The sequence below is a fragment of the Phaenicophaeus curvirostris genome, unplaced genomic scaffold (assembly GCF_032191515.1).
Source record: "Phaenicophaeus curvirostris isolate KB17595 unplaced genomic scaffold, BPBGC_Pcur_1.0 scaffold_81, whole genome shotgun sequence".
NCBI lineage: Eukaryota > Metazoa > Chordata > Aves > Cuculiformes > Cuculidae > Phaenicophaeus > Phaenicophaeus curvirostris.
In genome coordinates this window covers 279,331-291,723 of record NW_027206703.1, presented here as the reverse complement: position 1 = coordinate 291,723, position 12,393 = coordinate 279,331, and positions in this window count along the sequence as shown.

Sequence of the window (12,393 nt, the reverse complement as noted above, 5' to 3'; positions counted from 1 at the left end):
CCCTGGGTGGGCTCTGGAAGGGTCTGGAGGCCTTCAGAAGGGTCCTGAGGGGCTCTAGAGGGGTCCAACTTGGCTCTCAAACGGTCTAGGGCCTTCAGATTGGTCCTGGGGGGCTCTAGAAGGGTCTTGGAATTTTCATAAATGTCCTGACTGGCTCTAGAAGGGTTCTGAGGGGCTCTAGAAGGGTCTGGTGTCATTCAGAAGGGTCCTGAGGGGCTCTAGAAGGGTCTGAGAGCCTTTAGAAGGGTCCTCGGGGGCTCTAGAAAGTCATAGAAGGGTCTTAGAAGGCCCTAACAGCGTCCCAGAGTGCTCCAGAGGGTTTCCAGAAGTCTTAGAAGAGTCCTACAAGGACCTAAGGAGGTCCCATGGGGCTCCAGAGGCTTCCTGGTGACTCTAGAAGGGTCTTTGAAAGCCCTAAGTGGGTCCCAGGTGGATCTAGCGGGTACCTGTGGGTTCTAGAAGGTTCCTAGAAGGTCGTAAGGGGGTCCCAGAGGGCTCTAGAGGATTCCTGGTGGTCCTAGAAGGTTCCTAGAAGGTCCTAAGGGGGTCCCAGAGCGCTCTAGAGGTATCCTCGTGGTCGTAGAAGGTTCCTATAAGGTTCTGAGGGGGTCTCAGGGGACTCTAGGGTGTTCCTCGTAGCCCTAGAAGGGTCTTACAAGGCCCTAAGGGTGCCCAGAGGACTCCAGAGGATTCTTCGTGGACCTAGAAGAGCTCTAGAAGGCACCAAATGGGTCCAAGGTTGATCTAGAGGGTTCCTCGTGGTCCTAGAAGCGTCTGAGAAGGCCCTAAGGGGGTCCCAGGGGGCTCTAGAGCATCCCTGGGGGTCGTAGAAGGGTCCTAGAAGGCCCTAAGGAGGTCCCAGGGGGCTCTAGAGAGTTCCTCGTGGTCTTAGAAGGGTTCTAGAAGGCCCTAAGTGGTCCCGGGGGGCTACAGAGGGTCCTTGGGGCACTAGAAGTGTCATAGAAGACATTAAGTGTGTCTCAGGTGGCTCTAGGGGGTTCCTCGTTGTCCTAGAAGGGTCCTAGGAGGCCCTAAGTGGGTCCCAGGGGGCTCTAGAGGGCTCCTGGTGACTCTAGAAGTCTTCTATAAAGCTCTAGATTGGTCCCAGAGGGCTCTAGAGGGTACATGGTGACACTAGAAGGGTCCTAGAAAGACCTAGAATGGTCCCAGAGGGCTCTAGAGGGTTCCCTAGGGTCCTAGAAGGGTCCTAGAATGCACTAAGGGGGTCCCAGGGGGCTCTAGAGGGATTCTCATGGTCCTAGATAGGTCCTTGAAGGCTCTAAGGGGGGCCCAGTTGGCTGTAGAGGGTCCCTGGGGGTCTAAGAAGGACCTAGAAGGCACTAAGGGGGCCCTAGGGGGCTCTAGAGGGTTCCTCGTGGTCCTAGAAGGGTCCTCGAAGGCCCTAAAGTGGTCCCAGGGGGCTCTAGAGGGTTCCCCGGGGTCTTAAAATGGTCCTAGAATGCCCTACATTGGTCCCAGGGGGCTCTAGATGGTATCTCATGGTCCTAGAAGGATACTAGAAAACCCAAAGGGTCGCAGGGGGCTCTAGATGGTATCTCATGGTCCTAGAAGGGTCCTAGAAGGCCCTAAGTCGGTCCCAGGGGGCTCTAGAAGGTCCTTTGTGGTCCTAGTATGGTCCTAGAAGGCCCTAAGGGGGTCCCAGGGGGATCTAGAGGGTTCCAGGTGCCTCTACAAGGGTCTTAGAAAATCCTAGAAGTTTCCCAGGGGGTTCTAGATTGTTCCTTGTAGTTCTAGAAGCGTTCTAGAAGGCCGTTAATGGGTCCCATGGGGTTCTAGAGGGTTCCTCGTGGTACTAGAAGGGTCCTAGAAGGCCCTAAGGAGTCCCAGGTGTCTCTAGAGGGTCCCTGGGGGCACTAGAAGTGTCCTAGAAGGTGCAAAGGGGGTCCCAGAGGGCTCTAGAGGGTCCCTGGTGGTCCTAGAAGGGTCCTAGAAGGGCCTAAGGGGGTCGCAGAGAGTTCTAGAAGGTTCCTGTGCTTCCTCGAAGGGTCCTAGAAGGACTTAAGGGGGTCCCACAGGACTCTAGAAGGTTCCCCAGGGTCTTACAATTGTCCTAGCAGGTCCTATGGGGTCCCAGGGGGCTCTAGATGGTTCCTGGTGCTCCTAGAAGGCTCCTAGAAGGACTTAAGTGGTTCCCAGGGAGCTCGAGAGGGTTCCTCATGGTCCTAGAATTTTCTTGGAAGGCCGAAATGGGGTCCCAGGGGGCTGTAGAAGGTTCCTGGGGCTCCTAGAAGGGTCCTAGAAGGCTCTAATGGGGTCCCAGGGGACTCTAGAGGGTCCCTGGGGCCCTTAGAATGGTCCTTGATGGTCCTAAAGGGTTCCCAGGGGACTCTAGAGGGTTCCCTGGGGTCTTACAATGGTCCTAGTATGACCTAAGGGGGTCCCAGGGGGCTCTAGATGGTTCCTGGTGTCTTAAAATTGTCCTAGAAAGGCCTAAGTGATTCCCAGAAGGATCTAGAAGGTTTCTTGTGGTCCTTGAAGGTTCCTAGAAGGCCCTAAAGGGGTCCCAGGGGGCTCGAGAGGGTTACTGGGTCTCCTAGAAGGGCTCAAGAAAGCCCTAAGGTGGTCCCAGGGGGTCGAGAGGGTTCCTCGTGGTTCTAGAAGGTTCCCAGAAGGTTCTAAGGGGGTCCCAGGGGGCTCTAGAGGTATTCTCGTGGTCCTAGAAGGGTCCTAGAAGGCCCTAAGTGGGTCCCCGGGGGCTCTAGAAAGTTCTTCATGGTCCTAGAAAGGCCCTAGAAGGTCCTAAGAGGGTCCCAGAGGGCTCTAGATGGTTCCTGGTGGTCCTAGAAGTGTCCTAGAAGGCCCTAAATCGGTCCCAGGGGGATCTAGACGGTTCCTCGAGGTCCTAGAAGGGCCCTAGAAGGCCCTAAGGGGGTCCCAGGGGGCTCTAGAGGGTTCCTGGTGGTCCGAGAAGGGTCCTAGAAGGAGCAAAGGGGGTCCCAGGGAACTCTAGAGAGTTCCTCGTGGTCCTAGAAGGGTCCTAGAAGGCCCTATGTGGTTCCAGGGGGCTCTAGAGTGTCCCTGGGGGCGCTAGAAGAGTCCTAGAAGGCCCTAAGGGGGTCCTAGGGGGCTCTAGAGTGTTCCTCATGGTCCTAGAAGGGTCCTAGAAGGCCCTAAAGGGGTTCCAGGGGGCTCTAGAGGGTTCCTCGTGGTCCTAGAAGAGACCTACAAGGCTCTAAGTGGTCCCACGAGGCTCTAGAGGGTTCCCCAGTGTCTTACAATGATCCTAGAAGGCCCTAAGTGGGTCCCAGAGAGCTCTAAATGGTTTCTTGTGGTCCTAGAAGGGTCCTTGAAGGTCTTCATGGGGTCCCAGTGGGCTCTAGAGAGTTCCTCGTGGTCCTAGAAGGGTGCTAGAAGGCCCTAAGTGGGTCCCAGGTGTCTCTAGAGGGTTCCAGGGGTCACTAGAAGGGTCCTAGAAGGCCCTAAGGGGGTCCCAGGGGGTTCTAGAAGGTTCCGGGGGTCCTAGAAGGGTCCTAGAATGCTCTAAGGTGTCCCAGGGTGCTCTATATTGATCTCTGGAGTCTTAAAATGGTCCTAGAAAGCCCTAAAGTGGTCCCAGGGGGCTCTAAAGGGTCCCTGGGGGCCCTAGAATGGTCCTAGAAGGCCCTAAAGGAGTCCCAGGGGGCTCTAGAGGGTCCCTGGGGGCACTAGAAGGGTCCTAGAAGGCCCTCAGGGGGTCCCAGAGGGCTCTAGAGGGTTCCCTGTGATCCTATAAGGGTCCTAGAAGGCCCTAAGGAGTCCCAGGGGTCTCTAGAGGGTCCCTGGGGGCACTAGAAGGGTCCTAGAAGGTGCAAATGGGGTCCCAGAGGGCTCTAGAGGGTCCCTGGTGGTCCTAGAAGGGTCCTAGAAGGGCCTAAGGGGGTCGCAGAGAGTTCTAGAAGGTTCCTGGGACTCCTAGAAGGGTCCTAGAAGGACTTAAGGGGGTCCCACAGGACTCTAGAGGGTTGCCCGGGGTCTTACTATTGTCCTAGAAGGTCCTATGGGAGTCTAGGGGGCTCTAGATGGTTCCTGGTGCTCCTAGAACGGTCCTAGAAGGCCTTAAGGGGGTCCCAGGGGGCTCGAGAGGGTTCCTCGTGGTCCTAGAAGGGTCTTGGAAGGCCGTAAAGGGGTCCCAGGGGGCTGTAGAAGGTTCCTGGGGCTCCTAGAAGGGTCCTAGAAGGCTCTAAGGGGGTCCCAGAGGGCTCTAGAGGGTTCCCTGTGGTCCTAGAAGGGTCCTAGAAGGCCCTAAGGAGTCCCAGGGGTCTCTAGAGGGTCCCTGGGGGCACTAGAAGGGTCCTAGAAGGTGCAAAGGGGGTCCCAGAGGGCTCTAGAGGGTCCCTGGTGGTCTTAGAAGGGTCCTAGAAGGGCCTATGTGGTTCCAGGGGGCTCTAGAGTGTCCCTGGGGGTGCTAGAAGAGTCCTAGAAGGCCCTATGGGGGTCCTAGGGGGCTCTAGAGTGTTCCTCATGGTCCTAGAAGGGTCCTAGAAGGCCCTAAAGGGGTTCCAGGGGGCTCTAGAGGTATTCTCGTGGTCCTAGAAGGGTCCTAGAAGGCCCTAAGTGGGTCCCAGAGAGCTCTAGATGGTTTCTTGTGGTCCTAGAAGGGTCCTTGAAGGTCTTCATGGGGTCCCAGTGGGCTCTAGAGAGTTCCTCGTGGACCTAGAAGGGTGCTAGAAGGCCCTAAGGGGGTCCCAGGTGTCTCTAGAGGGTTCCAGGGGGCACTAGAAGGGTCCTAGAAGGCCCTAAGGGGGTCCCAGGGGCTTCTAGAAGGTTCCTGGGGTCCTAGAAGGGTCCTAGAATGCTCTAAGTGGTCCCAGGGTGCTCTATATTGATCTCTGGAATCTTAAAATGGTCCTAGAAAGCCCTAAAGTGGTCCCAGGGGGCTCTAAAGGGTCCCTGGGGGCCCTAGAATGGTCCTAGAAGGCCCTAAAGGAGTCCCAGGGGGCTCTAGAGGGTCCCTGGGGGCACTAGAAGAGTCCTAGAAGGCCCTCAGGGGGTCCCAGAGGGATCTAGAGGGTTCTCTGTGGTCCTAGAAGGGTCCTAGAAGGCCCTAAGGAGTCCCAGGGGTCTCTAGAGGGTCCCTGGGGGCACTAGAAGGGTCCTAGAAAGTGCAAAGGGGGTCCCAGAGGGCTCTAGAGGGTCCCTGGTGGTCCTAGAAGGGTCCTAGAAGGGCCTAAGGGGGTCGCAGAGAGTTCTAGAAGGTTCCTGGGACTCCTAGATGGGTCCAAGAAGGACTTAAGGGGGTCCCACATGACTCTAGAGGGTTGCCCGGGGACTTACTATTGTCCTAGAAGGTCCTATGGGGTTCTAGGGGGCTCTAGATGGTTCCTGGTGCTCCTAGAAGGCTCCTAGAAGGCCTTAAGTGTGTCCCAGGGGGCTCGAGAGGGTTCCTCGTGGTCCTAGAAGGGTCTTGGAAGGCCGTAAAGGGGTCCCAGGGGGCTGTAGAAGGTTCCTGGGGCTCCTAGAAGGGTCCTAGAAGGCTCTAAGGGGGTCCCAGGGGACTCTAGAGGGTCCCTGGGGGCCTTAGAATGGTCCTTGATGGCCCTAAAGGGTTCCCAGGGGACTCTAGAGGGTTCCCTGGGGTCTTACAATGGTCCTAGTACGACCTAAGGGGGTCCCAGGGGGCTCTAGATGGTTCCTGGTGTCTTAAAATGGTCCTAGAAAGGCCTAAGTGATTCCCAGGGGGCTCTAGAAGGTTTCTTGTGGTCCTTGAAGGTTCCTAGAAGGCCCTAAAGGGGTCCCAGGGGGCTCGAGAGGGTTACTGGGTCTCCTAGAAGGGCTCAAGAAAGCCCTAAGGTGGTCCCAGGGGGTCGAGAGGGTTCCTCGCGGTTCTAGAAGGTTCCCAGAAGGTTCTAAGGGGGTCCCAGGGGGCTCTAGAGGTTTTCTCGTGGTCCTAGAAAGGCCCTAGAAGGTCCTAAGAGGGTCCCAGAGGGCTCTAGATGGTTCCTGGTGGTCCTAGAAGTGTCCTAGAAGGCCCTAAATGGGTCCCAGGGGGATCTAGAGGGTTCCTCGAGGTCCTAGAAGGGCCCTAGAAGGCCCTAAGGGGGTCCCAGGGGGCTCTAGAGGGTTCCTGGTGGTCCGAGAAGGGTCCTAGAAGGAGCAAAGGGGGTCCCAGGGAGCTCTGGAGAGTTCCTCGTGGTCCTAGAAAGGACCTATGTGGTTCCAGGTGGCTCTAGAGTGTCCCTGGGGGCGCTAGAAGAGTCCTAGAAGGCCCTATGGGGGACCTAGGGGGCTCTAGAGTGTTCCTCATGGTCCTAGAAGGGTCCTAGAAGGCCCTAAAGGGGTCCCAGAGGGCTCTAGAGGGTTCCCTGTGGTCCTAGAAGGGTCCTAGAAGGCCCCAAGGAGTCCCAGGGTTCTCTAGAGGATTCCTTGGGGCACTTGAAGGGTCCCAGGAGGTGCAAAGTGGGTCCCAGAGGGCTCTAGAGGGCCCCTGGTGGTCCTAGAAGGGTCCTAGAAGGGCCTAAGGGGGTTGCAGAGAGTTCTAGAAGGTTCCTGGGGCTCCTAGAAGGGTCCTTGAAGGACTTAAGGGGGTCCCAGAGGACTCTAGAGGGTTACCCGGGGTCTTACTATTGTTCTAGAAGGTCCTATGGGGTCCCAGGGGGCTCTAGATGGTTCCTGGTGCTCCTAGAAGGCTCCTAGAAGGCCTTAAGGGGTTCCCAGGGGGCTCGAGATGGTTCCTCGTGGTCCTAGAAGGGTCTTGGAAGGCCCTAAATGGGTCCCAGGGGGCTCGAGAGGGTTAGTGGGTCACCTAGAAGGGCTCAATAAAGACCTAAGGTGGTCCCAGGGCGTCGAGAGGGTTCCTCGTGGTTCTAGAAGGTTCCCAGAAGGTTCTAAAGGGGTCCCAGAGGGCTCTAGAGGTTTTCTCGTGGTCCTAGAAGGGTCCTAGAAGGCCCTAAGTGGGTCCCAGGGGGCTCTAGAAAGTTCTTCGTGGTCCTAGATAGGCCCTAGATGGTCCTAAGGGGGTCCCAGAGGGCTCTAGATGGTTCCTGGTGGTCCTAGGAGTGTCCTAGAAGGCCCTAAATCGGTCCCAGGGGGATCTAGACGGTTCCTCGAGGTCCTAGAAGGGCCCTAGAAGGCCCTAAGGGGGTCCCAGGGGGCTCTAGGGGGTTCCTGGTGGTCCAAGAAGGGTCCTAGAAGGAGCAAAGGGGGTCCCAGGGAGCTCTAGAGAGTTCCTCGTGGTCCTAGAAGGGTCCTAGAAGGCCCTATGTGGTTCCAGGGGGCTCTAGAGTGTCCCTGGGGGTGCTAGAAGAGTCCTAGAAGGCCCTATGGGGGTCCTAGGGGGCTCTAGAGTGTTCCTCATGGTCCTAGAAGGGTCCTAGAAGGCCCGAAAGGGGTTCCAGGGGGCTCTAGAGGGTTCCTCGTGGTCCTAGAAGAGACCTACAGGGCTCTAAGGGGTCCCACGAGGCTCTAGAGGGTTCCCCAGTGTCTTACAATGATCCTAGAAGGCCCTAAGTGGGTCCCAGAGAGCTCTAGATGGTTTCTTGTGGTCCTAGAAGGGTCCTTGAAGGTCTTAATGGGGTCCCAGTGGGCTCTAGAGAGTTCCTCGTGGTCCTAGAAGGGTGCTAGAAGGCCCTAAGTGGGTCCCAGGTGTCTCTAGAGGGTTCCAGGGGTCACTAGATGGGTCCTAGAAGGCCCTAAGGTGGTCCCAGGGGGTTCTAGAAGGTTCCTGGGGTCCTAGAAGGGTCCTAGAATGCTCTAAGGTGTCCCAGGGTGCTCTATATTGATCTCTGGAGTCTTAAAATGGTCCTAGAAAGCCCTAAAGTGGTCCCAGGGGGCTCTAAAGGGTCCCTAGGGGCCCTAGAATGGTCCTAGAAGGCCCTAAAGGAGTCCCAGGGGGCTCTAGAGGGTCCCTGGGGGCACTAGAAGGGTCCTAGAAGCCCCTAAGGGGGTCCCAGAGGGCTCTAGAGGGTTCCCTGTGGTCCTAGAAGGGTCCTAGAAGGCCCTAAGGAGTCCCAGGGGTCTCTAGAGGGTCCCTGGGGGCACTAGAAGGGTCCTAGAAGGTGCAAAGGGGGTCCCAGAGGGCTCTAGAGGGTCCCTGGTGGTCCTAGAAGGGTTCTAGAAAGGCCTATGTGGTTCCAGGGGGCTCTAGAGTGTCCCTGGGGGTGCTAGAAGAGTCCTAGAAGGCCCTATGGGGGTCCTAGGGGGCTCTAGAGTGTTCCTCATGGTCCTAGAAGGGTCCTAGAAGGCTCTAAGGGGGTTCCAGGGGGCTCTAGAGGGTTCCTCATGGTCCTAGAAGAGACCTACAAGGCTCTAAGTGGTCCCACGAGGCTCTAGAGGGTTCCCCAGTGTCTTACAATGATCCTAGAAGGCCCTAAGTGGGTCCCAGAGAGCTCTAGTTGGTTTCTTCCGGTCCTAGAAGGGCCCTTGAAGGTCTTCATGGGGTCCCAGTGGGCTCTAGATAGTTCCTCGTGGTCCTAGAAGGGCGCTAGAAGGCCCTAAGGAGGTCCCAGGTGTCTCTAAAGGGTTCCAGGGGGCACTAGAAGGGTCCTAGAAGGCCCTAAGGGGGTCCCAGGGGGTTCTAGAAGGTTCCTGGGGTTCTAGAAGGGTCCTAGAATGCTCTAAGGGGTCCCAGGGTGCTCTATATTGATCTCCGGAGTCTTAAAATGGTCCTAGAAAGCCCTAAAGTGGTCCCAGGGGGCTCTAAAGGGTCCCTGGGGGCCCTAGAATGGTCCTAGAAGGCCCTAAAGGAGTCCCAGGGTGCTCTAGAGGGTCCCTGGGGGCACTAGAAGAGTCCTAGAAGGCCCTAAGGGGGTCCCAGAGGGATCTAGAGGGTTCTCTGTGGTCCTAGAATGGTTCTAGAAGGCCCTAAGGAGTCCCAGGGGTCTCTAGAGGGTCCCTGGGGGCACTAGAAGAGTCCTAGAAGGCCCTCAGGGGGTCCCAGAGGGATCTAGAGGGTTCTCTGTGGTCCTAGAATGGTTCTAGAAGGCCCTAAGGAGTCCCAGGGGTCTCTAGAGGGTCCCTGGGGGCACTAGAAGGGTCCTAGAAGGTTCAAAGGGGGTCCCAGAGGGCTCTAGAGGGTCCCTGGTGGTCCTAGAAGGGTCCTTGAAGAGCCTAAGTGGGTCGCAGAGAGTTCTAGAAAGTTCCTGGGGCTCCTAGAAGGGTCCTAGAAGGACTTAAGTGGGTCCCAGAAGACTCTAGAGGGTTCCCCGGGGTCTTACAATTGTCCTAGCAGGTCCTATGGGGTCCCAGGGGGCTCTAGATGGTTCCTGGTGCTCCTAGAACGGTCCTAGAAGGACTTAAGGGGTTCCCACAGGACTCTAGAGGGTTCCTCATGGTCCTAGAAGGGTCTTGGAAGGCCCTAAAGTGGTCCCAGGGGGCTGTAGAAGGTTCCTGGGGCTCCTAGAAGGGTCCTAGAAGGCTCTAAGGGGGTCCCAGGGGACTCTAGAGGGTCCCTGGGGGCCTTAGAATGGTCCTTGATGGCCCTAAAGGGTTCCCAGGGGACTCTAGAGGGTTCCCTGGGGTCTTACAATGGTCCTAGTACGACCTAAGGGGGTCCCAGGGGGCTCTAGATGGTTCCTGGGGTCTTAAAATGGTCCTAGAAAGGCCTAAGTGATTCCCAGGGGGCTCTAGAAGGTTTCTTGTGGTCCTTGAATGTTCCTAGAAGGCCCTAAAGGGGTCCCAGGGGGCTCGAGAGGGTTACTGGGCCTCCTAGAAGGGCTCAAGAAAGCCCTAAGGTGGTCCCAGGGGGTCGAGAGGGTTCCTCGTGGTTCTAGAAGGTTCCCAGAAGGTTCTAAGGGGGTCCCAGGGGGCTCTAGAAAGTTCGTCGTGGTCCTAGAAAGGCCCTAGAAGGTCCTAAGAGGGTCCCAGAGGGCTCTAGATGGTTCCTGGTGGTCCTAGAAGTGTCCTAGAAGGCCCTAAATGGGTCCCAGGGGGATCTAGAGGGTTCCTCGAGGTCCTAGATGGGCCCTAAAAGGCCCTAAGGGGGTCCCAGGGGGCTCTAGAGGGTTCCTGGTGGTCCGAGAAGGGTCCTTGAAGGAGCAAAGGGGGTCCCAGGGAGCTCTAGAGAGTTCCTCGTGGTCCTAGAAGGGTCCTAGAAGGCCCTATGTGGTTCCAGGGGGCTCTAGAGTGTCCCTGGGGGCGCTAGAAGAGTCCTAGAAGGCCCTAAGGGGGTCCTAGGGGGCTCTAGAGTGTTCCTCATGGTCCTAGAAGTGTCCTAGAAGGCCTTAAAGGGGTCCCAGGGGGCTCTAGAGGGTTCCTCGTGGTCCTAGAAGAGCCCTACAAGGCTCTAAGGGGTCCCACGAGGCTCTAGAGGGTTCCCCAGGGTCTTACAATGATCCTAGAAGGCCCTAAGTGACTCCCAGGGAGCTCTAGATGGTTTCTTGTGGTCCTAGAAGGGTCCTTGAAGTTCTTAAGGGGGTCCCAGTGGGCTCTAGAGAGTTCCTCGTGGTCCTAGAAGGGTGCTATAGAAGGCCCTAAGGGGGTCCCAGGTGTCTCTAGAGGGTTCCAGGAGGCACTAGGAGGGTCCTAGAAGGCCCTAAGGGGGTCCCAGGGGGTTCTAGAAGGTTCCTGGGGTCCTAGAAGGGTCCTAGAATGCTCTAAGGGGTCCCAGGGTGCTCTATATTGATCTCCGGAGTCTTAAAATGGTCCTAGAAAGCCCTAAAGTGGTCCCAGGGGGCTCTAAAGGGTCCCTGGGGGCCCTAGAATGGTCCTAGAAGGCCCTAAAGGAGTTCCAGGGGGCTCTAGAGGGTCCCTGGGGGCACTAGAAGAGTCCTAGAAGGCCCTAAGGGGGTCCCAGAGGGATCTAGAGGGTTCTCTGTGGTCCTAGAAGGGTCCTAGAAGGCCCTAAGGAGTCCCAGGGGTCTCTAGAGGGTCCCTGGGGGCACTAGAAGGGTCCTAGAAGGTGCAAAGGGGGTCCCAGAGGGCTCTAGAGGGTCCCTGGTGGTACTAGAAGGGCCTAAGGGGGTCGCAGAGAGTTCTAGAAGGTTCCTGGGACTCCTAGAAGGGTCCTAGAAGGACTTAAGTGGGTCCCAGATGACTCTAGAGGGTTGCCCGGGGTCTTACTATTGTCCTAGAAGGCCCTAAATTTGTTCCAGGGGGCTCTAGATGGTTCCTGGTGGTCCGAGAAGGGTCCTTGAAGGAGCAAAGGGGGTCCCAGGGAGCTCTAGAGAGTTCCTCGTGGTCCTAGAAGGGTCCTAGAAGGCCCTATGTGGTTCCAGGGGGCTCTAGAGTGTCCCTGGGGGCGCTAGAAGAGTCCTAGAAGGCCCTAAGGGGGTCCTAGGGGGCTCTAGAGTGTTCCTCATGGTCCTAGAAGTGTCCTAGAAGGCCTTAAAGGGGTCCCAGGGGGCTCTAGAGGGTTCCTCGTGGTCCTAGAAGAGCCCTACAAGGCTCTAAGGGGTCCCACGAGGCTCTAGAGGGTTCCCCAGGGTCTTACAATGATCCTAGAAGGCCCTAAGTGACTCCCAGGGAGCTCTAGATGGTTTCTTGTGGTCCTAGAAGGGTCCTTGAAGTTCTTAAGGGGGTCCCAGTGGGCTCTAGAGAGTTCCTCGTGGTCCTAGAAGGGTGCTATAGAAGGCCCTAAGGGGGTCCCAGGTGTCTCTAGAGGGTTCCAGGAGGCACTAGGAGGGTCCTAGAAGGCCCTAAGGGGGTCCCAGGGGGTTCTAGAAGGTTCCTGGGGTCCTAGAAGGGTCCTAGAATGCTCTAAGGGGTCCCAGGGTGCTCTATATTGATCTCCGGAGTCTTAAAATGGTCCTAGAAAGCCCTAAAGTGGTCCCAGGGGGCTCTAAAGGGTCCCTGGGGGCCCTAGAATGGTCCTAGAAGGCCCTAAAGGAGTCCCAGGGGGCTCTAGAGGGTCCCTGGGGGCACTAGAAGAGTCCTAGAAGGCCCTAAGGGGGTCCCAGAGGGATCTAGAGGGTTCTCTGTGGTCCTAGAAGGGTCCTAGAAGGCCCTAAGGAGTCCCAGGGGTCTCTAGAGGGTCCCTGGGGGCACTAGAAGGGTCCTAGAAGGTGCAAAGGGGGTCCCAGAGGGCTCTAGAGGGTCCCTGGTGGTACTAGAAGGGCCTAAGGGGGTCGCAGAGAGTTCTAGAAGGTTCCTGGGACTCCTAGAAGGGTCCTAGAAGGACTTAAGTGGGTCCCAGATGACTCTAGAGGGTTGCCCGGGGTCTTACTATTGTCCTAGAAGGCCCTAAATTTGTTCCAGGGGGCTCTAGATGGTTCCTGGTGCTCCTAGAAGGCTCCTAGAAGGCCTTAAGGGGGTCCCAGGTTGCTCGAGAGGGTTCCTCGTGGTCCTAGAAGGGTCTTGGAAGGTCGTAAAGGGGTCCGAGGGGTCTGTAGAAGATTCCTGGGGCTCCTAGAAGGGTCCTAGAAGGCCCTAAGGGGGTCCCAGAGGGCTCTAGAGGGTTCCCTGTGGTCCTAGAAGGGTCCTAGAAGGCCCTAAGGAGTCCCAGGGGTCTCTAGAGGGTCC